Source organism: Neofelis nebulosa, chromosome 9 (assembly GCF_028018385.1).
Source record: "Neofelis nebulosa isolate mNeoNeb1 chromosome 9, mNeoNeb1.pri, whole genome shotgun sequence".
NCBI classification, from domain to species: Eukaryota; Metazoa; Chordata; class Mammalia; order Carnivora; family Felidae; genus Neofelis; species Neofelis nebulosa.
In genome coordinates, this window is record NC_080790.1 from 105,738,134 (window position 1) to 105,764,234 (window position 26,101).

A 26,101-nucleotide genomic window follows, 5' to 3' on the forward strand; every position below is an offset into this window, starting at 1 on the left:
TGTTGGTGGTGTGTGTCTTTTCAGCTTAAGCTGTAGCGTAGTCTTGTCCATCCCTTTGCTCTTTAGGTCGGGCCTCCTTGTTCTTGTCTGGCTCAGGAACTCGTAGTCCAGAATAAAGAAGGGCTGTCTCCTTATATGCAGACTAAGAACTAGCACACCACCACTTTTGTCTATGTTCCTGCCAAAGCAATCCTCACGGGTCCCAAGTGACTTTTCTGGAAGGAAATGCAGAGTTATCTGGGCAAGGGTGTGGGTATGGGGAGGAAGGAGGAATGGAGAAAGTTCCCATACCCTAGCTGAGTAACTTACCTTATCTGTGTTAAGCAAGTGGTGGTACCACGGTAGGATGGTAATGTGTGTCCCTGCAGGTGGTAAGCGTGCCTGTGAAGGGCTCGGGCCTCCCGAAGGCAGTATCTAATCAGTAAAGTGATCCTAGGTGTGTAATTTTAGATCCGGTATGAGGGAACGGATGGATTCAGCGAGCACACTAGTCCTTCAGAAAAAGCAGAGCGTTTTGTACCTTGAATCACCTTTCCTAGGCGACTCTTTCCTTTTATTGAATATAATCTCTCCAACAAAAAAGGGTTCTGAAGTTCAGCTTCCCAGCATGTATCAATTTGGCATTTTCCGGAGCAGGCGATTCCTCTGGGTTGAATGAATCTTGCTTTCCCCACTAGGGGCACCTAGAGCTGTTACCTTCGTTCCTTAAGGAGTTTTTTCCCCGAATAAACTCCTTTTACTGTGGTTACTGTAACTTAAACCAAATATTGTGGCAACAAGGGTAGAATAAAGATGGAGGTATCCCCTGCAATGGTCCTGATACCTATATTTTGTTGGTGCTGTTGCATTTTGGAGCACACGTGACATAGGGCTGTGTTGGGGTTTAAAAAAATTTTTTTTTTTAATGTTTGTTTGAGAGAGCGAAAGCAGAAACAAGGGAGGGGGAGAGAGGGAGATACAGAATCCGAAGCAGGCTCCAGGGTCTGAGTGGTCAGCACAGAGTCTGATGCAGGGATTGAACTCTCGAACTAGGAAGTCGTAACCTGAGCTGCAGTCCGAAGCTTAAGGAACTGAGCCAGCTGGGAGCCTCAGGGGTTTAATTCTGATGCATGCTCACAGAAAAAAAATGACAATACAAGCAAACTATTTAAGGACAGAGGTGTCTCTCTGAGAGAAAAAAAAGCATATTCTTTGAAAATGGAATTCACTCGTTCAATAAACGTCTTCAGCAATTTCTCATCTTTCTGGAGGCCACCTTTTAGGGAAGAAGCCTATATTAGCTCATGTGAGAAATCAATCTTTTCTAAGAAAAAAATATACCACATTCTTGCAGATTTAGTGGTTTTTTTTGTTTTTTGTTTTTTTTTTTTAAGTACTGGTAGTCTGCTGGACTCTACTGGTAGCACTTCACAAGCATTAGCTTAATCTTGGATTACCAATGTATGAGGTAGGTCCTATTCTTGATCCTATTTCACAGTTGGAAACCCTAAGGCACAGTGAGGTTTAAACAGTTTCTTCAAGGTCGGGTAGCTTGAAAAAGGTATGGATTTCCACATGATCAATGGCAAAAGGGGATGAGGCATTTGGCGGATGATACTGGTTTTTTTCTGTTGTTTTTATTTTTGTTTTTTCCTGAAGCCACATGAACTCAATAACCACATTTTTGGAGAACCAAAAAGCCTTATTGTCAAGAGTCTTGATTTGACACACAAGGGATTTTTCCTCCCCAACATCCTTTCCCTCCCTTCCCCTCCTAAATATAGCAACCTGGTTTTCCCTTGGGAGAATCACTGTTGTGTCTAGAGCATATGGTTTGGGCAGATCTGACCCTTTCTCTCCTAGGCTGGGAAATAGATCAGGCCTGGGGGATTAGTTGAAGAATGAGCATGTGATCCGAGTAGAGGTTAAGGAGTATCCATTCTAGGACTTCTGCTCAGGCTTTTAGGAAGGAAGCACCTCTTTCTGGTAGGGATGTTAAGGGTGGGACATAACGCTGGGATACCTAGTGACCATCTTGCCATGTTTGGAGAAATTCTGAGATTTAAAGAAACCCATGGGCACTGATGGTAGAAAATAAATTCCTAATGATCTTATTTGAGCCCCTGAATTTAGCCGTGCCTGAGCTTCTTGTTATGGAGCCTGCAGATTTTTTACTTGCTTGAGTCAATAGAGAACCTTTACTGCCAAAGCCAGGTTTTTTTAATGTTTATTTTTGAGAGTGCAAGCGGGGGAGGGGCAGAGAGGAGAACAGAGATCAGAAGCAGGCTCCATGCAGACAGTGGTGAGCTCCACACAGGGCTCCAATCCACAAACCGCGACATCATGACCTGAGCACGAGATCATGACCTGAGCCCAAGACAGCCACTCAACTGACTGAGCCAGCCACCTACGTGCCCCAGTTTTTTTTTAACTTCATTTATACTGAGGGAAGAGAGAGAGAGAGAGAGAGAGAGAGAGAGAGAGAGAGTGGGGGAGGGGCAGAGATAGAAAAATCTAATCCCAAGCAGGCCCCATGCCCAGTGCAGAGCCCCATGAGTGGCTCAATCCCACAAACTGTGAGATCGTGGTCGTGACCTGAGCCGAAACCAAGGGTCAGACACTTAACCAACCAAGCAACCCAGGTATCCCACAAAATCAGTTTGAATCAGATTTCTGTCATTTGTACCAATAAGCCATGTCTGAAAGTGTACAGGACCACTTTCCAGGCTCATCCTGGGCCCCATTTTTCCTGTTACAGATCTTGGACAGTTAGGCTGACTTCCTTTCTTTGAAGCTTCCACCGACATCTACCCATTCTTACATGGAGCTTTGCTCCTCTAACCTTTACTTCCTTATTGACCCCAACAAGAACACAGGTTCTTTGCATAAAGGCTTCAGACTCATCATTATGAAAACAGGTCACATAGAAAATTAGCATGCAAAAGTTTTAAAGTGGAAAAAATCTCACGTGTTCTGACAGTCATGGTCTCTGATCTAGTGTTTTGCTGTTCAGTGTAGTAGCCACGAACCACAAGTGTCTGCTGAGCATAGCAAATGTGGCCACTGTGAGTGGGAAACTGAATTTTGAAATTAATTTTTTAAAGATTATTTATTTTGAGAGAGCGAGAGAGAGCATGCAAGCAGGGGAGGGGGGCAGGCAGAGAGAGAGAGAGAGAGAGAGAGAGAGAGAGAGAGAGAGAGAGAGAGAGAGAATATCCTAAGCAGGCTCCACACTCCGTGGAGCTGGGTGCAGGGCTCAATCCCACGAACGGTGAGATTGTGACCTGAGCCGCAACTAAGAGACGCTTAATCAACTGAGCTGCACGGGTGCCTTTAACTTTAATTTAAAAATCTGTACTAGATTAGTCATTGGAAAAATTTTTTACACATGCTTGGAGCAACTCAAGCATGTGAATTTTTCTTACCAACTGTACGTTTTATAAATCTACATATAGATCAAGTATTTCTAATGATTTTTTTAAAGTGTATTCATTTATTATTTCTGAGAGAGAGAGAGTGAGCACAAGTGGGGGAAGGGCAGAGAGAGAGAGGGAGACACAGAATCTGAAGCCGACTCCAGGCTCTGAGCTGTCAGCACAGAGCCCAATGCAGGGTTTGAACTCACAAACCATGAGACCATGACCTGAGCTGAAGTCAGATACTCAACCAACTGAGCCACCCAGGCACCCCCAGACCAAGCATTTCTGATAAAAATTGTCACATGGTATAAGCATAAAATACACATAAGATTTCAAAGATTCAATGTGAAAAAACAAAAATAGTTTATTTTTATATTGATCACATGTCAAAATATTGATATATTGAGTTGGAAGTATTAAAATTAATTTTACCTGTTTCACTTTTTCAAACATGGCTCACATTGTGTTTCTGTTGGATAGTGCTATAGTTTCTGTCTAACCAGTGATTTGAAGACCCTACTGCTACTCTATAGGGTGGAGTTCACCAAACCTATGTTTGTGGCCTTTTGTTCTGACAGTGTTCGGGATTTGAGCTTTCACTCTGGAAAAAAGCATGGAAGAAATATGTCAGCAACCTCTCTTATGTTAGTCATACAACAGTCTGGAACAATCTAAGTACTTTTGCTTGTTCTCTATATGATACTCCTCCAGTTAAGGGTATAAAACATAAGTTTCTGAAAAATTTTTAAAAATGGGGAAATATTCTATTTAATGCAAAATATTAGATGTTGGTGTAGGTTATTTCCAGAGATCTCCCCATATTGCATTTCTTTGGTTGCTCTTTTTTTAATTTAAAAAAAAAAATTTTTTTTTTTTCAACGTTTATTTATTTTTGGGACAGAGAGAGACAGAGCATGAATGGGGGAGGGACAGAGAGAGAGGGAGACACAGAATCTGAAACAGGCTCCAGGCTCTGAGCCATCAGCCCAGAGCCTGACGCGGGGCTCGAACTCACGTACCGTGAGATCGTGACCTGGCTGAAGTCGGACGCTTAACCGACTCCGCCACCCAGGCGCCCCATCTTTTTTTAATTTTTTACTCATACACATCTGATATTAGTGAAGTCATCTGGCAACCCTGGAAAAATTGCACTTTGCTTCATTTCTTCCACTTTCCAGCCATCATGATTCTAGAGTGCTTCTTCCCACTCAGAAGCCAGAAGATACAGTTACAGCAGAATGGTGAACAAGGGCTCAAGCTGCAAGGGACTTGCCAACTGGGGAAGGGTGGGGGGCAGCTCCTGTCCCAGTAGGTCCCTCCCCCATGGTAGGGACTCCCTTCATATTTTCCTTTTAAGCATTCAAAGGTCCCTTGGCACAAACAACAAAACAAAGATACAGAAAGCTGAAAATCAAAAGGTTTTTGGTAAAGGACTTTTTAAAGGACTTTACTGTAAATCCAGAAGATACGCTGCAGGGCATGGGCCAGACATTTGCCTGCTTGCTCTCAGATCCCTTCTCCACACTTCCCCTGCTCTCCTCTGCATTGCAGAAGGCTCATCCTGCAAGCTACATTTCTCAGACTTTTCAGCCCATTGGCTTCTGCCCTGGTTCAGCCCATGGGAGGCATGGGTAGGAGATGGGAGATAGGACAGCAAAGGTAAGACAGGGAGAAGTCCAGAAGCTCATCTCTACTCCCTCTCTTTCTTTCTAAAGATGTGTCCTCTTTGGTTGTGGCTTTGTGTCCTTTGTTTTCCAGCTCTTGTCAAACAGTCCTTCATTCTCTGAACTTTATATGTAAAAAGTTAGTGCACACAAAATAATGCTGTAAATGGATTATGAATTTGTAATTAATATTTTTAAAATGGATAACCATACATGCTGAAATAGGATTATGGTTGAGGGAATGGATGAGGGAAAGCCACAGGGAGTTAAGATGACAGGGGACCTGATGTTCACTTGTAATGAATATTTTATTCTTCTACAAAAGGAATGGAAGGTGATGATGTGAAGGAGAAAAGAAGAAAAATCACACTTCTAGACCTTTCTGGGAGGGAAGAAATAAACTTTATCATAATATTTTTTTCTTCTATATTTTTCAGGAATTATTGAAATATTATACCTGTATTAGTTTTCGGTTGCTACTGCAACACATCGCCGTGACCTTGGTGGCTTCAAACAACACAAATTTATTATAGTTCTGGAGGCAGAAGTCTGACTCAGGTCTTGGGCTAAAATTAAGGTTTCAGCAGTACAGGAGTCCTTTCTGGAGACTCTGGAGATCATCTGTTTTTTCTGTCTTTCCCAGCTTCTAGAAGCCAGCCACATTCCTCCTGGCCCCTTTCTCCATTTTCAAAGCCAGCAAGATTACACCGCTTTGACCATTCTTCCATAGTCACGTCTTCCTCTGACTGTAGCTGGGAAAGGTTGTATGATTTTAAGGATCCTTGTAATTACGTTGGGCCTACTCAGCTAATTCAGGATAATGCCATGTCTCAATATTCTTTTTTTTTTTAATGTTTCTTTATTTTTGAGAGAGAGCACAAGCAGGGGAGGGGCAGAAGGGAGGGAGACAGAATAGAAGCAGGCTCTAGGCTCTGAGCTGTTAGCACAGAGTCCGACACAGGGCTCCAACCCACGAACCACGAGATCATGACCTGAGCTGAAGTTGGCTGCTCAACCAACTGAGCCACCCAGACACCACCCCCCCCTTTTTTTTTTAAATTTTTTTAACATTTGTTCATTTTTGAGAGTCAAGGTTCTTAATCACATCTGTAGACTCCCCTTTTGCTATGTAAAGTAACATATTCGTAGGTTCCAGAGATTAGGATGTGGACATTTTCTGGGAAGGGCCCATTATTCTGACTACTACGATAATTTACAGGAGGAAGATAGCTTTCATCTGTTAAACTAAAGGTTTTCTCCCTCTATCTAGCACGGATGTAAATCCCTCCTATGTTTAGCATGCTACTTTTCTGAGAAGACAAAATTTTTGTTCAAGTCCACAGCAGTGAGGATATTCCTCTTCTGATTATGCATAGCTGAGCAGGAAACTTGCTATACATTTTTACAATGGAAGACAATGAGAATTTTATAAGGTCATTAAGATGGTTCTCATCAGGACAGCCAGGCAGATCTCAAATTGAAGTTATGACAGAGCTGTCTTATAGATATCTCCAAATAAAGAGACAAGCATCATTTGCTTTAATTGTTGCTTTGCTATAGCAAATCATTTTGGCTATAATGACAAATTAACACAGTTCTATGAGATTTTACATTTTGCACTGGTTGCAGAGCTCTGCTGAAAATAGGTCAGTTTCTTATGAAGTAAGATTTTGCTGAACTGGTTGTCTAGAAACTGGGGCTTGGAACTAATTATTAGAAAGTGCTAATGTTCACTGACCTATGATGAGCAAGCCTTCCTTCCCAAGCACATTGACTTCTCTTTAAAGAAAGAGGTAATGAAATTCAGAACCTTGCAAAGAGATCACAAGTAAACATTTAATTAAGCAAACAAGTTAAAGCAAGAACTTGGTAGACAATCATGAAAACAGTTCTTGTCAAGTCTTTTCACATTTCATTGAGCAATTGCATTCCTCCAGTAAACAAAGGAATAACACATTAAATGTTCAAGAAGTTGAGTTATGCAACCAACCATCAGAAATACTCAAGCTGTTCTTCAAGTTCATCAGAGGTTAACTATTTTTTTTTCCCCCGCCATCCTTTTGTAGGGCTTTTGTCTGCTTTGTTTCTGAAAAACTATTCCAGCAGCTAGAAATTGTTCCAAAATTTAAGATACAAGAAAAGGGACATTGTTTTCTCTGATTTCGTAGCTCAAGTCAAATGTTGTCTGTGAAGTTTAGCAAAAAGTCTAAAGTCTAATCATTGTCATTTTTTTTTCCTGGCTGCTTCTTTCCTTTCCTGTCCTTTCCTTCTCCCTTCCTTCCTAATGGAAACCCTGACAAGTGGGGGTATGGCTACTGGGCTGCCAAGATATATTAACCATCCCAAATTAGGCCAGAAAATTGTGGGCAGCTGTACTGTCAGCACCTGCCTTTTCTGGGTCTAGCTGGATGCTGTGAACTTCACAGCTGCCCCCAGGAGGCAGCATTTTTTGTTTTAAATGGATTCTCGTACAGCCTCCCTTTTATGGAAGCTTCCACTTTTGAGCTAAGGAATGGGAGTTGAGTCTTCTATTCTTCCAGCCTTGAGAAATCCAACCCTGTCCCTAGCCTGGCTGCTCTGCCTCTGAGGGGGAAAGTGAAAATTCCCTCTTCATTCATTCCCTAAGAATTCAATGTTGTCTTAGCTTAGGTTCCCTCAAAAGAAGACCCTGAGGTAAGATAAGGTAAGCAGTTTATTTGGGAGGTGATCCCCAGGAAACACTAGAAGGGAAGTGGGGAGTGAGACAGGAAGGGAAGACAACCATAAAGAGTGCCTTACCAAGTTAAGTTATCTCTGTGGTCAACTGGAGCTCAAGCCCCCTGGGGGAACCCTGGGGAGCCATGTGGAAGACCCAGAGTTGATCTGTGGAGGGCAGGGGTGCTGGGTTGTATATCCACCAGTCCCTAAGGATCGTTGGTGGAGGGCTACCAGTAGTTAATTTCCCAGACTGTCCAGTAAGTATACTGTGCTGAGGCCAGAGTGGCTTTCTGCTGTTTGGAAGAAAGCCATCTGGCAAGGAGATGCAGATCCTTGCAGCTGGAAGTGGAGCAAGCTCATACTGGAGTGGTGAGGCCCAAGGGGCAATGATATAAACTTGGTGTTTCAGCCTATGAGGAAGGCATTGAAATAAGTGTAATCTACTCCAGTTGGCACATTAAGCAGAAGCAGCTCTGTTTTGCTGGCCGTGTGCTCAGAATGGTGCCAGATTCTGTAGAGGAAGCAACCGAAGTAGGAGGCATGGTTTCTTCCTGATTTTGAGTGCTTACTAAGTAGGGAAGATAGCCCTGACTTTATCATGCAACTTGGACAAACAAACAAAATATAATAGTGCTATAGGAGTTAGGGGAGGATGAGGAAAGCTTCATGGAGAAAGTAGGAAATAAAGGAAGGAAAGTATTTGTAGAAACAGAGACTAAAGGCTGCATGGCTGGAGGAACTGTAAAAAAAAGTTAGCATGGAGGGGCGCCTAGGTGGCTCAGTCAGTTGAGAGGCCGAATCTTGATTTCAGCTCAGGTCATGATCTCACCTTGTGAGTTAGAGCCCCACATCGGGCTCTGTGCCCACAGCACCGAGCCTGCTTCAGATCTTCTGTCTCCCTCTCTCTCTCGGTCCCTCCCCCACCTGCTCACTCTCTCTCACTCTCTCTCTCTCTCTCTCTCTCTCTCTCTCTCTCTCAAAAATAAATGTTAAAAAAAATTTAGCATGGAGACAAAGTTAGCCCAGCATGTTGGTAGACAGTGAACAAGCCCATGAGATTGGAATAGATGAAAACTATTCAAGAGGGAGAATCTTCCTCCTGGATTGGGTAGGGTAGTGCCAACACTGAGGTTTGAAGGCAGAACAAAAAAGTCTTGGTTTATTATTCTCCTAGAGATGTCAGTCATTGCCTTGATCCTATAATCCCCTTTGAAAAAATACACACATGCCACAGTACTGCTGAAGGGGCCGAGTCTCAAAAGAGTACCTTGCTTCCACAGCTGCATCTGAATGGGATGGGGAAGACACCTGACCTAAGATGGGCTAATCAGATTCTGATGTTTGTTTCTTTTGTTGTTTTTTGTTTGTCTGTTTGTTTTTTACTGGCATTCAGCATTTGGACCTCGGACACTAAGATTTGAATAAGCTGGTTTTCTGTACCAGGGAAAGTGTTTTAGTTCCTTAGTAAGCCATAGCCATGTGCAAGCAATTACGTTAGAGTAAAGCATCACAGGAAATATTGAATTGCAGCAAAATAGATGAGTTCATGTGCTGAGAGAATCAGAGAAGGGAGACTGTGTGGCCCCAGCAAGTTACAGGTAACTTTCTAACTCCCGCAAGTCATGGTATACTTCTGTAAAGTTCCCATTCAAGCTAATTTGAGTGGATTTCTCCTCCTTGATTTCCGAGAACCCTTAACTAGGACAAAATGGTAGCCATTAATTTGCATATTGCCAGTGCTCCAGTTTTTAGTCCTGTGGGTTGACATGATAGCTGGTGATCCATAGAAGAAAACCTTGAGATGAGAATCATGTGCAAATGGTTTATTAAGGAAGGGCTCCAGGAAGACAGTGAAGGAATCAGGGAAACAAGACAGAAGGAAGGGAAGTCAAGCAGGGGGTCCATTCAGATTAAGTCAGTGGAGCCTACAGGGGGCACTACAGGGGAAGTCTGGTCTCAGGTTTGCTCTTTCCCCCTTAACCCCAGGCAAGGGAGTAGGGCTTTCACTCTCTGCACTGTCCCAGGTATGCGGAGGTAATTCAGGCAAGATCCTTGCCCTTAACTCCTTCATAGCCTTGTAGGGGAAGGTGAACTTGCAAAACATACAGGTAACCAGAGCAATAGCTTCTAAGTGGTAGTGAAAATCTAGACCCAAAGGAAGTTCTTTGCAAACAGTGGATGCTTTAACATTTATGTGCCATGTGTTACCCTCACCCTCAACCCCCAAACAGAACCAGTGAACAGCATAAAGATGGCTGATTTCCTCCCAGGTACTTTCTTCTTCTTCTTTCTTCTTCTTTCTTCTTCTTTCTTCTTCTTTCTTCTTCTTCTTCTTTCTTCTTCTTTCTTCTTCTTTCTTCCTTCTTCTTCTTCTTTCTTCTTCTTCCTCCTCCTCCTCCTCCTCCTCCTCCTCCTCCTCCTCCTCCTTCTTCTTCTTCTTCTTCTTCTTCTTCTTCTTCTTCTTCTCTCTCTCTCTCTCTCTCTCTCTCTCTCTCTCTCTCTCTCTCTCTCTCTCTCTCTCTCTCAAACAGGACTTCCTGGAGAATTACTGTTGAAAGACTGTGCTAAGAACCTGGCAGGAGCCCAGTTTACACCCTGCAGCCTTGACCCAAGAAACAGAAGAGTAAATATCAGACCCAACATCGATAAGACTGCTGTATGCTTTTCTTTTCCTCTTTTCCCTAAAGACATGTTTGCTCTTTCAAGGACTAGGAACATACTGTTTAAAGTATTTTTGGCCCAAGAGTCAGGCTGCCAAGAAAGTAGTGGGGTTTTTACCCAATGTGACCTCTTTTTAGGACAGGAGTTGTGAAAGTGTGGATCAGCATTCACAAGGCTTTCAGGAGTCTTAAGGTCTAGAACTGCTAAAACACAGATTTTTTTTATTATGAGCAAATAATATGCCATGTATCATTTTATTTTTTATATATAAACAAGTGCTACATACTAGTAAGATACTATATGAAGAATTCACTGTTACTAAAATTTGGTATTCATACATTTTAGATCACACGATTTTGGAGTTTACTAGGAACAGTAATTCAGGATTCCAATGAAAGCTTCCACTAAACATTTCACAGCTGCACACAAACAGATACTAGGCATTCCTAGGCTTGGGGAAAACCTGATCAGTGCATCCCTGGTGGTGTTATCTATAGTGTTTACCTGCAGCTATTCTTCTTAATCATCAGCCATTGTTGGTTCATGCTCCTCTTAATATAGTTCTTTTATATTGGGTTCATTTTCTCATGTGGGAAAATGCTGTTTTAGCTTGGGTCTCCCCAGAAGTAGACTGTGAGATAAGGGTGTGAGTACAAGTAGTTCATCTGGAGGGTGATCCTAGGAACCACTCAAAGGTGAGTAAGGAAGTGAGACAAGGAAGGGAGGAAAATTTATCAAAGATATGCTAATGAGCAGAATTACCACTGTGGTAGTCAGTGGGAACTCAGGACTTTGGGGACCCTGGGGAGACTGCATAACATGCCTCAGTGTTGCCCCATGGGAAACATGAGGTTATTTATCCAAAACTTCCCACTGGATGGGTATTGAAGGCTGCTTCTGGAGGCATCAACTCACAGATATTTCCAGCCTTCCCTGCACCCTGTGTCATGCTCCTGCAGCCAGAGAAAGCACCCAGGGAGAGTTGCACGTGCTTTATAAGAGGCTATTCAGTGAGGAAAATAATCAGAAGACTGGGCCAGCATAAGCTAGGAAGGGCACAGGTGCTCTGACAGCATTTACTATGGAGGCATATTTCCATGAACAGTATTTGGGGCCCATAGTTTTCTAATCACTTGACTTTGAAATACCCATGTGTTGCATTCCAATGAACTACATAGGCCCAAATTGCTTAACAGTCATGGAGAACTTTATGTAAGAATATGATCTTAATGTTGAATTTGGGAGATGGGAAGAAGCCAGACATATGAAGAAGGGAGAGTGGTCTGAAAGTCTTCTGCATTCGTTTGCCCATTTAAATTCTGAGTCCAGAACATGGAGATGTGAATCCTAGATTGCTCCAAGAGTGATGTTTAGCAATCTTGTTCTCATTCAGAATGAAATTGTTTTATTTCTAGCCATCTCCTGCAGGAAAAAATTTCAGATTTCCCATTAGATCCCATTATAACATCATGCTTCTTATTTCTCTGTGCCGACTCATTAGTCACCTTTCCCAATTCCATTTTTATCAATCACTGCTTTTACAGTTCCCATCTTCAGTCCTAGGTTTCTCTAATCTAGTTCCTTAGGGGAGAAAATCTCATTGGAGACACAGAAACCCTCAGTCCCCTCTAAACGTGGTGAGGATGACAATTAAGATGCCTGGGACTGGAATGGCTCCAATTTGTCCGGTTGCAGATTTTCCCACTTTGTCTTGCCCCTCAGCCTAAAGGTAATTCCCTACCTCTCAGACACTAATCACGAGCTTGTCTTATGTTCTTGACGTTCTGTGAGTAACTGTGGAGCATCAAAAAGGACTTAATGACTATGAGAAAGGATGTCTTCCCTGAAGGCTTTGCATCACCGATTTTTTTTTTTTATTGCAGTGGAGCCACTGTCAAAACTGCCTCAGTCATACATTTCTTCTTTCCAGTGTAGTACACTCCCAAGGGACATGTGGCTTCATCCTGAGCAAGTTCAGTCAGTAGTGTTAGAATACTAAAAACTTTAAAGAATTATGAAGCCAGCTCAGACCTCATTTCTTAAAAGATTTCCTGAAATGTTCCAGGTAGAGATAGCATCACCTGCCATCAGCCAATGGCAGTGTCCCCTTCTGTCATATTACACCATTGATGTCATTTCCCTTCATTGGGCTTCCTCTGATATTTCTGACTTTGGAAAAATCATTATCTCCCATGTGTGTGTGGACTTGTTACCTTCTCTGCACTCAAAGGTTGCAGAGTCTTCATAGTTTTTGTTCCTTTGATGGAAAATTTTGTTTTTATGTACTATTATGGATTGTTTTTGTCAACTTTTCTTTCATTAAAATGGCTTTACAATGGGAATAGACACCTGTACTCTGTCATTTGATTCAATTTTCAATAACCCTTTTGTATGACTTATTTTTTCCATATCTAGCAACACAAAGTTCTCAAGGCTGAATGAATAAAACGTTTAAATTATTGCTTTATAAGAAGATCCAACCTAGTCAAACCATATGCAGACTTCAAATATATGTGTTAAAGGAATTCTAGGTATCTGGGTTTCTGACCTTGTATCTGAAATCTCACACCAACTTCATTGACTCTGTTTAGGTGGTGCTGGATAGCAAGAAAGAAAAAAGTAATACATGAGCATATCTTTACATAACTACAACAGGAAAAAAAATCCTCACCTCAAAGCTATAAGCCAGTGTTTTATTTTTTTATGTTATTTATTTATTTTGAGAGAGAGAGAGAGAGTGGCAGGGGGAGGCACAGTGAGAGAATCCCAAGCTGACAGCAAAGAACCCAGTGTGGAGTTTGAGCCTACCAACTCTGAGATCATGATCTGAGCCAAGATGGAGTGTCAGACACTCACCCAAAACAAGTATTTTAATCTGCCTAAAATCTCTCTTCCAGGGATTTTTTTCAGCCCTTTTCCCCCCCAGTACTTCCAGTGACCACAAACTCATTATCCCCTCACAAAGCAATTCAAATGAGTTTCAGAAACTTCTAATTGTTAAAGAAAAAAATATTCAGGGGCCACATTTTGGAAGTTGCAAGTGCTGTGCTAAAAATTTTGGATAGCTTTCTGTGTCAATCATCTTGATTAAGGAAACTGCAAAATAAACCATGTTACCAGCCCAAGTGGAAAAAGAAAATAATTGATACTGAATCTCAATGTCCCCTGACATCTAGAAAGTCCTCATCTCCTAAGCAACATATCTGTTTCTCCAGCAGATGTGTACCCATTTGGGTAACTGTCTCATTGACATACTATGAATGACTATGATTCAGTAACTATATTGTTCAGAATAGATTTACTCTTCTTTCAACTTATAGCTCAGATAAAATCATCATGACCCAAATGAGTGTATTTGTAGTTCTGCAGTGGTCATGTTGCCCTAGAAGGGTTTTTAAAGTAACCAACCTCAGCTATCTGCTCTCTATATGTGATTTAGCATAGTTCCCTATGTCCTGACTTCAATTATAGTGTCAGAATCTTATCTAGTCTTATATGGTGATCCCTTTGGAGTAGTACCCAAAACATATTTTTTTTTTTTTTTTTTTTTTTTTAGAGAGAGAGAGTGAGCTGGGGAGGGACAGAGATAGAGGGAGACTTAGAGTCCGAAGCAGTCTCCAAGTCTGAGCTGTCAGCACAGAGCCTGATGTGGGGCTCAAACCCACCAACCACGAGATCATGACCTAAGCCAAAGTCGGATAGTTAACCAACTGAGCCAGCCAGGTGCCCGCAAAACATATTTGCCTTGTTTTACCTCCTAAAACCGAAAGGAGATTACCAAAGAAAGTCTTGAGATAGTGCCTTATTAGTAATGTGGCAGGCATGATCAACATTTAAGGTTGATCCCCGAGTGGCATGTGAAAGGGTAAGGAATATTCTAAGCCTTCTTGAGATTCTCTAACACTCATTGTCACAGCTATCTTCACACAGGCCCTCTCGGTTTCTAGTCTGGATGTTGCCATAGTTTATTGTCCCCCTCAGCCTTGCCAGGTCTCTCATTCCTTCCTTCCTGCTAGAGTACTCTCTCTTACATGCACACCTAATCATGTCGCTCTGATGCTTAATTGTCTCGTGGCTGTTTGCATAAAATTCAGACTCCTTGCTATGAAAACACAAAGGCTATGCTGACTTCTCCCACCTCATCTCTTGTCTTACCTTTCTATCTTCCAACCATGTGGACTTACCTTTGTTCTTGGGTAGCATAAGCTCCCTGCTGATTCTTTTCCTCCCAGCCTTTGGCTACACTCACCCCTCAGAGCAAAGCCCTACTGCATAGCTTCCAGAAAGCTGGTTTCCCCTTATAAGTTCTTCCCCAGCAGGATAGATTTGTGCTCCACTGCATCTCGAGTTTCTCTCAAATGCTAGCACAAATCACTCTGCATTGTAGTTATTTTGTACTCTACATCTTCCCCAAACCTGGAGCTCTTGATGAGAACAGGCTGGGTTTTTATCATAGGACATCAGGATGTAATGTAGGGTAGTTACCCCCTGTTGCAAATGCATGATGAATGCAGGTGCTCCAACTCAGAAGTGAATAAATATTCAGTGCTCTGGAAAATCTAACCATGCTGCTGAAGACCATTCTACACCTTTTGAGGGAACTCTGAAGTTGCTAAGTAATGATTGCCTTTAATGGAAGGACAAAAATATTAGTAACAGTGATCTCTGGTGGTTTTCATTGGTTTCATGTTTTTTGTATTTTTATATTTTCAATATTCTCTTTAAAGAGCCATATGGATTACATTTATACTCAGGAACAAAGGTTAAAAACGTTATATATATTTTGAATTTGCATTTACCTTTATGGCCAATGTGTGCAGAACAAAAGGACTGGGATAAAGTCCTCAAGGGGTTAACTGTGGTTTTCTTTAGAATTAGAATAATAGGTGGCTTTTTTCTTTTTTCTTCTATTTTTCATTTTTCCTGTATGATTATGCATTCCTTTCATAAGGAAAAAATGTATTTAAGTATTTAGAAATTAAATAAATAACATGCTTAATGATTGGGGTAGTCCAATAATTGAACCATCTCCTATCAAGAGATGAATGAATTTAACTAAATCATACTTATGGTGAAACCATTTAGCTTTTATTTTGAGAACGCATGGAAAACAATATCAGTATTAGAATCTATCATTTAAAATGGAGAGGGGCACCTGGGTGGCTCAATCAGTTAAGTATCTGACTTTAGCTCAGGTCGTAGTCTCCCCACTCATGAGTTTGAACCTTGCATTGGTCTCTCTGCTGTCAGTGCAGAGCCCCCTTTGGATCCTCGGTCTCCCCCTCTCTCTCCCCCTTCCTTGCTTATACTCTGTCTCTCTCAAAAATAAAAATAAAGCATTAAAAAAATTAAAATGGAGAAAAATATGACTCTGCAAATTATAAAACTAAAACATTTGTTGTAGACCATTTGGCAGATAAGTGTATTATTGGACTGGGAAGAGAACCCAAGTCCAGTTGTGAATTATAGAGTTGGTTTTTAACAGAATGTAGCTATCTATGTCTGTTGCCAAATCTATTATCCTTTGGTACATAATACACCGGAGATTAAGGTTCCATATATTCAGCAAAATATTTACGTGAAATGGTAAAAATAGCTTTAGTCATAATTTATACAGGTGCATATTTATAAGTCGAGAACAAATATTTGAAAAAAAGGCAAAGAGAAAGGAACCAACATTATTTTAGAATTTCTTTTTACTTCTTTAAACCCATATACTTTGCATTTATTATGATTTAAAACTAAACACTCCTTCAATATTTATCAAACAGTTAAGACTTGCCTCAATTGTATTTGGCAAGAGTTGAGTAAATCAGTTGCTTATGGTTATTTATTGAAAAGGAGATTAGATGTTAGTTTTTAGCCATTAGGAGTTGTTCTTAAGGTTCTCGTATATTATCAATTATCATGAACAGAAAATATGATTTACAAACTTGATCAATAATTTGCATGTATAATTAAATGCCAAAGTAGACACTTCTGAAGTGCCATTCAATCATAGGCCTGAAAATTATATTCTGACAACTACATAAATGCTAATAGACCTGGAAGTCCAGCAATGCCTGAATGATGGAAACATATGCAACTTAGCATTTTATCGTGTGATAGATAATAGAGTAATTGCCTAGTACATATCATCCCACTGTGTCTTCAACACAAATCTATGAAGTCAGTCTATTAAAGTAATAAACGACCTGTAAACTTAGTTGCTTATAACCTACCATGTCCTTTGATGGGTAGCTCTGGAACCTGCTCTGTAGCTCCTGGGCTGACAGAATTGCCAGCAGCAGAGGGAAGTGGGGCTCAGAGACTCTCCGATCTGCAATTTAAAGCTCCAGCCTGGAAATGACAATCATCACTTCTGCTCAGAATTCCTTGTTCGCAACTAGTTGCCTGGAACCACCCAACCATAATGGGTCAGGACAGAGAGTACAACCCTATGGTGTGTGGGGACAGGCAGGAAATATCTGGTCAATAATACAAATTACTACTACACTGAGTGAATGCCCCTATTTTACACATGAGGAAACAGACTCTGAGAGAGGTCAGTTTGCCAAGTCACATAGCTGGTAAGTGAAAGAGCTAAGATGCTAATAAAGAATTAAGTATGAATTAACATTTTTATTGCAAATTCTGAGCCTGCCAATTCAATGCCACCTAGAAAAACACTGGAATATTAGAAACTGAACAGAGATTCACGGGGGTCTCTTGTCTCACTTTTGTGAACTCTGAAATCCTTTAGCTGTACTTCTAGCTGCCTACCTCAAAAGCTAGAGACTAAAAATAGCAAATCTCTGTTACCAGAGTGAATTCCTTTTAAAAAATATTTTGGGGGTGCCTGGGTGGCTCAGTCAAGTAAGCATTCAACTCTTGGTTTCAGCTCAGGTCATGATCTCACAGTTTGTGAGATTGAGCCCTACATCAGGCTCCACACTGACAGCACCAGGCCTGCTTGGGATTCTCTCTCTCCTTCTCTCCCTCTCTCTCTTTCTCTACACCTCCACTGCTCACACTTTCTCTCTATTAAAAGAAAAGTTATTTCGGTTGAGCATCCAACTCTTGATTTCCACTCAGGTCATAATCTTGACGTTCTTGAATTCGAGCTTCACATCAGGCTCTGTGCTGACATTGCAGAGCCTGCTTGGGAGTCTCTCCCCCTCTCTTTGCCCCTCCCCTGCTCACTCTCTCTCTAAATAAACATTAAAAAAAATTAGTGCCTTAATACAATGAATGTTATATATCTCACACAGTATCTGTGGGTCAAGAATATGGGAGTGGCTTAGCTGGATGATTCTGGCCAGGGGTCTCTCATGAGGTTGCATTAGATGTTGGCCAGGGCTGTGGTGATCTGAAAGCTTGACTGGCACTGGAAGATCTGCTTCCAATGGTGGCACTCACATGGCTGGGGAGATTTGTGCTAGCTGTTGGTAAGAGGCTTCCTCCCCACATGGAAATCTCTGTAGGATTGCTTGAGTGTTCTCAGGACATGGCAGCTGGATGCCTCCAAAGTGAGTGATCCATGAGAGAACAAACAGGAGGCTGCAATGTCTCTTTTAGCTGACTTTTGGTAGTCACACACCATCATTTTTGTATGGTCATTAAATTACCCAGATCAGCCCTGTTTAATGTTCGAAAGAACCACACCAGGATATGAAAACCAGGAGGAGAAGATCCTCAGGGCTGATATGGAGTCTGAGTTGTGCTACAGTCATTTCTCACCCAGACTGTTAAAATAGCTACCTGATCACTTCTAACTTTGTCTTCATTTTTGTCTTTTCTATAAAGAAGCCACAATGCTCTATTTTTTTTTTCCACAATGAGCTTTTAATAAAGAGAATTGGATCATGCCATTTGTCTGCTTGCCTCCTTTAAATGCCCTTATACTGAACTTAAAATGTCACATTCCTTATTCTTCCCTGCAAGGTCCTCCACATCTGGCTCCAGCCTCCCTTTCAACCACACCCTCAGCTATCTCCCCCTCACCACTTTCTTGGTTTAGGCCTTTCTGGTCTTCCTCAGAACATGCTCCTCACCAAGCCAGGCACTTTCTGACTTCAGAGTCTTTGAGGTAGTTTGTGTGTATATTGTCCCCCCACACCAACCTGGCAGCTTCCATTCATTCTTTAGGTCTCAGATTAGATACATACTCACAGAAGCCCTCTCTGCCTCCCAACCTAAAACTTCACCCAGTAACATTCATCACTGTTTATTTATTTTTTAAATGTTTATTTTTGAGAGTCAGAGAAATCCCAAGTGCATGAGCAGGGAGGGGCAGAGAGAGAGAGGGGAACAAAGGATCTGATGCGGGCTCTGTGCTGACAGCAGAGAACCTGATGCAGGGCTCAAACTCACAAACCATGAGATCATGACCTGAGCTGAAGTTGGATACTTAACCTACTGAGCCACCCAAGTGCCCCCATCACAATTTATAATGACACTTTGTGTTTATTTACTACCATCTCCGCTCTCCCACCCCCACCATGGCAGCAAGAGCCAAGGGAGCCATGACTATGCTTGGTTCCGGTTCTACACCAGGCGCCTAGGATGCTGATGGGGAAAGTAGGAGGTCCTTAGGAGATGTTTAATATTTACTGCAAGAAATGAATGGAGGTATGAATGAATGACTTGTAGTCTTTAAGTGAGGATTTCATTTGACTCCCCCAATTTCAATTTAGGTTTCTCTTCTTTTAAGCTTTGCCAACAATATCAATGCTGGATGGAGGTGAGAAAACAGAGATGGGAAAACCAGACACAACTTCAGAAAAGTTTAGCTGAAAGTGAAAACAGCTCTCTCTCTATTCTGGTCATTCTTTTTCCCCTGAAGCCTAAAAAGGATGAACCTTTTGGACTATTGCCTTTTTTGAATGAAAAAATCTATATATATAGATTTTTATATAAAAGATTTGTATATCTTTTATATTTATACAAAAAATCTTTTGTATAAAAGATTTAAGAACATTTTGCTCTATTCAAGATGGTTTCTATAAGTGGAAAGGGAGATACAGAAAAGCACCAAAACCATAACGACATTTGAATCAATAAGTACATTTTACATTTTTTGTCAGACAAGTTCTTACCAAATGGCTTAGATAATATCATCTGTTCTTGTTTTGTGTGTGTGTGTGTGCATTCGTACTCACACATATCAAATGAAGAAAAGCCTAAGACGAGGTGCTCACATTTGCATCATAAAACACGTGGCACATTTAGAAATTGGCACCACAGAGTAAGTTGAATGCTGCAGAACACATTTATCTGCTGATGTGTGGTCTAGGAAGTGTTTTTATTCCACCAGTTCCACCTCCCACCCGACCCTCCAAAAAAAGAAACGCTCTTGCAAAGTCCTCTGTAAAGAGTTTTTGAGACCACTTGCTCCCTGCTTATGGGTAATCCCTTCACTTTTTCAGAATGATTGACAATTCTTATGCATACTGGAGCCTGGGCTGCAGTTGAGACTCAAATAAGAATGCGGTGGAGTAAGGGGGAGCCCCTGACCAGTGGGCACTGATTAGAAGCAGCCCTTTAGAAGCAGACTTGCTTCAGACAAATAGCTGTGTTATGAGTGGCAAAAGGGAGAGCGAATATAGTCCAGTGGAAGGAAACAAGCACTAAGGAACAGATGCAGAAACTCAGGGGTGTAACAGTCGGGATCGATTAGCATAAGAACAAACCTCTCTACATGTGACGAGGCGCTGAGGAAGTATATGTGTGATTTTCAGTTGCTTACCACGACTAATTTTAAGATAATTTAAGTGTAGACTACCTTGCGTTTTCAATGTGGCAGGAAAATCCCTTCAGGGATTTACAAGGCAACCATATGGATTTGGGGAAGTAATTGCTTTCTATTTAATTCTACTGATACTTCCCTCACCCTAGGAATTTCTTTGACTTTGGTAACACCACAGTTCCTGGTGCTTTTCAACAACCTTTGAAGGGCGGTCCTCTTTGTATTGGGGCTTTCAATACGAACCAATTTAATAGAAAGAGAAGGTACTGGCCTGTGAAGTTTAGAATTTCCAGGGATGGACTGAATGTAAGGGATGGACTCATGTAAGACTTGAAAAGTGTGTCTCTTTCCTGGGCTTGGGGCACTTGCTCTCCAGCTCCCTTGCTCCTTCAGCCCTGCTTAAATTGGTGTGAGCTCCAATCTCAGCCAGAATATCCCTGCAATATGGCACGGATGTCCACCAGCAGCTCCAGGTTCACATCCTGTTAGAGTTCCAAGTGCAAAGAAGTACCTTTTCCCAATTGGCTCAGCAAAAACCCCAATTGGGCTCTCAGTGGATCTGGGTTGGGCCTTTTCCCCCACCCAGTTTCTGTTTCTCTTCATGTCACACTGCCTTCATTTTATTTCTTGGAACGGATCCCTCCTGCATAATGCTGTTCCTTCTGTCAGACTCTTCCCTTCCATCAGGGCCAACATAACTCCTTACTCATCCTTCCAATCTCCATTAATATGCCTTTTCGTTAGTGTGAAGTTCCCTGATTCCCTAGCGCACTCTGTAAGTTTACATGTTGCCATAGGACAGGGTACCTTGCAGCTATACTGGGGTACCATTATGCTTATCTCCTGGGATGCCTGGAGGTCTGGTTAAGATAAGGAGAACATGTACCAGCTAAGACTATTTATTAATGTGCTATTTAAAGTTCAAAATTCCCCTGGAAGCCACCTGAATTAACTTGACTAGACTTTTTAAGACGTGTAGATTGATACTTTGCACCTGTTTTAACAGGTCATACAGCATGCCTGGGTTTTTATATGGCTAATGATATAAAAGAACCCTCAATAAGTGTGTGTCTGCACCCAGTTAAGTATCTTGATAGTGTATAATCTGAAGATGAAGCATGTCCTGTCCTGAGTAACTAAGAAAGGCCTCAGGGGTGGAGGGGTGGTATGCCTGGGATCTTGGAGCCAAATATGATTGCCTATCCTTTGTCCTGATGTATTGTATTCTCTACCCATATTAAAACCTTACATGAGCATTGGCAAGGATGTGGAGAAAGGGGAACCCTCTGTACCTATGATCCAGCAATCATACTACTATTTACCTGAAGAATACAAAAATACTAATTCAAAGGGATATGCTTATGTTTCTAGCAGCATTATCTACAGTAGCCAAATTGTGGAAACATCTCATGTTCATCAATTGATGAATGGATAAAGATGTGATATATAGATAGATGTTCTATATACTCAACCATAAAAAAAGAATGAAAACTTGCCGTTTGCGATGACATAGATGGATCTAGAAACTATTATGCCAAGAAAAGTAAGTCAGAGAAGGACAAATACCATGTGATTTCACTCATGTGGAATTAAAGAAGGAAAGCAAATGAGCAAAGGGGAAAAAAATATAAGCAAACCAAGAAACAGACTCTTAACTGCAAAGAACAAGTTGATGGTTACCAAAAGGGAGGAGGTAAGGGATGTGTGAAATAGATGTTGAGGTTAAGGAGTACACTTGTGATGAGCACCGGGTGATGTATGGAGATGTTGAAACACTTTTATACACCTGAAACTAATATTACACTTTATGTTAACTGGAATTTTAAATGAAAACTTAAAAAAAAAACCCTTAAATGAGTATACCCTATGGAATCTTGTCTTATGATAATCATTAATTATCCAAACTTGTGTGGTTGTCACATATGTATTTTGTGCTTATTCTATTAAAATATGTCTCTGCTACCAAACTGGAAGCTTTATAAGGGCAGGGACCCTGCTTGATCTTGCATTTTATTTTCTCCTGACATGCCATCATGGTAAGTTGCTATCCAACCAGGGAAACAGAAAGCACTCTGAGTTCTTACAGAAGGGAAGTTAATGCAAGGATTTAGTGGCACAGCTGATAGAAGAGGCTGAATGATCAACTAGGGCACAGCTCCAGAATCGTCCGTATCAGTGCTCACTAAATACGTGCTGAATGAATGAATACACCCAAATTGTGTGCAGAAAAAGTGTTGCTGATTGATTCAAAATTCTAGTGGTAACGGTCTTGAAAGGTCTATGTCTACAACAAAAATGCACGTGTTGTATAGAATAGAGGTCCCTGTGTAGGGACTGGAGACACAAAGTCTACCTGTGCTGTTATTTCATGATAATTTCTTCTTAAGTTTTTAATGTTTATTTTTGTGTGTGTGTGTGAGAGAGAGAGAGAGAGAAAGAGAGAGAGAGCGAGCGAGCGGGAGCACACGTGGGCGTGCACCAGTGGGGGAGGGGCAGAGAGAGAGGGAGACACAGAATCTGAAGCAGGCTCCAGGCTCTGAGCTCTCAGCACAGAGCCTGGCACGGGGCTCAAACTCACAAACAGCGAGATCATGACCTGAGCCAAAGTCGGATACTTAACCAACTGAGCCACCCAGGTGCCCACATTTCGTGATAATTCTATTGCTGACAAATCCATCTCTTGGCTGACACTCTTATTTCTTTGGCTATGTAATATATCGCTTTAGCTTGAGACCCATTCAGACTTATCAGAAAGACTGTCTATTCATTTCATTCTTTCTGTCTTGATTTTATTAATGTTTGTGAGGGAACACTTATTTCTCTTATTTCCAGCTTTCTTAGGAGAGGAGCCTGCATGTCCCAACAACAAAGAACATAATAATCTACCAGGTTCAGAAAAGGCATGGATATTTCAAATCATCTTTTTAAAAAAAGTCACTAAACCTATGGAAATCAAATCATCTTTTATGTATTAGTTCCTCAAAGTCTTATTTACTGAAGGTAAAAGGGAAAGTCTATCATTATTAATCCTGAATAAAATATGCACACACATATGCATCACATAATACTCAACTATCTATCTAGGATAAAAAAAATCCCCAGTGAGTTCCAGAATATTAACAGAATATTCAGTTTTCTTTATTGCCCAGATAAAATTCATGATGTAGTAACAATTACCTAAGGATCTAAGAATGTGAGCATGAGCTTATTTGAAGTGTGTAAATGCCTCATCTGCCTTCATTTATAAATTCCCCCCAGGGTTCTTTGTTAAAGAAACACAAATCCAGAGAAAATATATAGCCTGTGTAAATATTTAGAAAATAATAACACTGTTCAGATGCCTATTTACTTCAAATTTATATCTGTGTGTAGAAGGCATCTAAATTCTTCTTTTCCTCCCTTGTCATATCACCTTCCTCAAAAACAAACTACAGGCTGAGTGGTTCTCTTGGGTACCTTCATGGCTACATAAGGAATTTGCTCAATTGTGAATTCAACAAAAATTGCTAAATTAACTGTACAGGGTGGGGGGGGGGGGTGTGATTCACTTGTACCAATTAGACATGACCTTATCCTGATCATAGTGTTGAATGCATCTATCTGTCTCTCATGGTTATAATTTTTAGTGATTGATGATGCTCAACTCAAGCTTGAAGAAACAGAAACAACTTTCTCCTTTTAAGCGGCTTCTGAATTGGTTCTCATTGCTGTTCTTGCTCATTCTTTATCCTTAAGAATGGTTAAGACAAATCTGGAAGTTTGTAAAAGTTACATTTTTTTTAAAAGAGAGAAAGCTTGTTATACAAAATGAACCCCAAGAAGTCACTGTTGAAAACTTTACACCCAAAGTTGCACACAAAAACATGTTATTTGTAGCAGATCTTACAGGATTCCCCTTCCCAGCTGGCACACCCATTGCTCAATGTCTGTGACTGGTGGCTCAGAGCTACTCGCTTCTCTGGAGGATTGCCTTTGGCTGATCAGAGCCACCTTGCCTCTGTGAGGTCTTTGTCTCCGTCTCCACAAGAGGCTGGCCGATGACTGACTGACGCAAGTTATAGCAGCCAGCCTCCTTCCCTCTGGGCAGGGCAACCCCTGTGGTACAATTCATCCTCCATATCTCCCATGGAATCCATCTGAATCTAACTTGATCTCACGCCCTGAAAAGTTTCTCCTGGGAGCAGGCCTGCAATGAAGCATTTACACAGGAGTTTCCATCTCTGGCTCTGTTTCTAGGCAGCTTGACCTAAGACTCTGTTTTAATTACCTATTTTGATTCCAGAAGTTGGTTAGGCTCTAGAAACAAAACAAAGTAAACATTGGGCCACTAGACTTACTATGGCTGGAATTAGTAACTGTTTCTGTAGCTAATGGGTAATGCTCATCTTTCTCTGATTATCAGTAACTAGATAAAGAAAATATCTACGTATTTAAATCACTTCAACAGACTGAACGTGAATCTGCTTCAACAAACTGTTACTCTTCTGATCATCTAGGTCTGGGTCTTCATCCCTGTGCCTTCTTTTGGTTTACCTTGCCTCTAGAGACTAAAAGAAGGTTAAATCCCTTATTGAGCACTGACTGTGTAGACACAAAGCTAGAAACCTTACAGATGTAATGCCGTTAGATTTTCAAGATGGTGTGTTGAGGGGCAGATACATATCCCTGCTTTATAGAGGATGAAATTAAGATTCAAAGACAATTTATGACTTGATCCATGGACATGCAGCTAGTAAATTGAGGTTCAGAAACAATTTGTAACTTGATCCGTAGACGTGCAGCTAGTAAATGGCAAAGTTCGGATTCAAATCCAGGTCTGCTGACTACAAAAAACACATTCTTAACCAATTTACACAGTGTCAATTTGAAGATAAGGACATGAATAGAGGAGAGTATTTCCTTCTAGACTTAAGAGCCTACATCTACATTTCTGCAGCACTATTGGTATCCCTTTTCCCACACCATCCCCACCCCCAGCTTCTGTATGCTTTTCCAACAAGCTCCCCCATGACCCATGATTCAATTCATTGAATTGCCTTTGAGCTCTGGAATAGCCTTACCAGCACCCCCTAGGCTATAATTATTAACAGATGCAGGAATCCAAAAGCCTAGTACTTTTTGCCTGTTCTCTACAGCTCCCTGTGGGTTAAATTGAAGCTGGGGCTTCACCAGAAAACTCAGGCTTGTCTGTCTTCCTTCACTTTCCAAACACTAGTCCCCCCCACACCCCCCACTAGTCCCCCCAGGAGCATTTTCTCAACAAATCACCTGTTCCTGAATTCTTGGCTCAGTGTCTCCTTCTGAGAGAATCATAACTAAATCAATATACATAAAGGATAAAGCAGACAACTACTAATAAAATCACTTTGGCATTCTGGAATGCTGGGTGAACTTGTTTTATTTTTTCAAAGAAATAATTTTGTTGCTTATTGAAAAGTCATACATGCTCATTGCTAAAGAAAAGAAAGAAAATATAAATTAAAATAAGACAATAAGAGTTAATTCATAATTCTAAAACCCAGGAAAATTACTATTTGAGTGTTGCATATTTACATGTCTAAGATTATACATACCATTTATAATGTTTATTTTTAATGTAACTTTGATATGCTATTTTTTATGCCAGTAAAATGTCCTCTACAAAATATTTTTTTAATGTTTATTTTTGAGAGAGAGAGACAGAGTGAGAGCAGGGGAGGGACAGAGAGAGACGGTGACACAGAATCTGAGGTAGGCTCCAGGCTCCAAGCTGTCGGCACAGAGCCTGATGTGGGGCTCAGACTTACAAACTGTGAGATCATGACCTGAGTTGAAGTCAGACTTTTAACCGACTAAGCCACCCAGGCACCCCTCTACAATATATTTTTTTAAGCTTGTATAATGTTCTCTACTATAATTTTTGGGAGTGGTGTGCTCGCTTCGGCAGCACATATACTAAAATTTTTGGGAGTGGA

At 41.1% G+C, this 26,101-nt stretch overlaps 2 long non-coding RNA genes across 2 annotated transcripts in view; one reads left to right on the forward strand and one right to left on the reverse strand.

Moving 5' to 3' along the window:
• LOC131485420 (uncharacterized) overlaps window positions 1-26,101 on the forward strand; it is a 165,714-nt gene that overhangs the window by 119,138 nt on the left and 20,475 nt on the right. The gene's annotated exons all lie outside the window — the stretch shown is intronic.
• On the reverse strand, window positions 11,606-16,814 carry LOC131485422 (uncharacterized). The gene is made up of 2 exons (XR_009248838.1): window positions 16,642-16,814; window positions 11,606-11,842 (listed from the first exon to the last, which is right to left on the reverse strand). It is a non-coding gene; the product is annotated as an uncharacterized LOC131485422 (long non-coding RNA).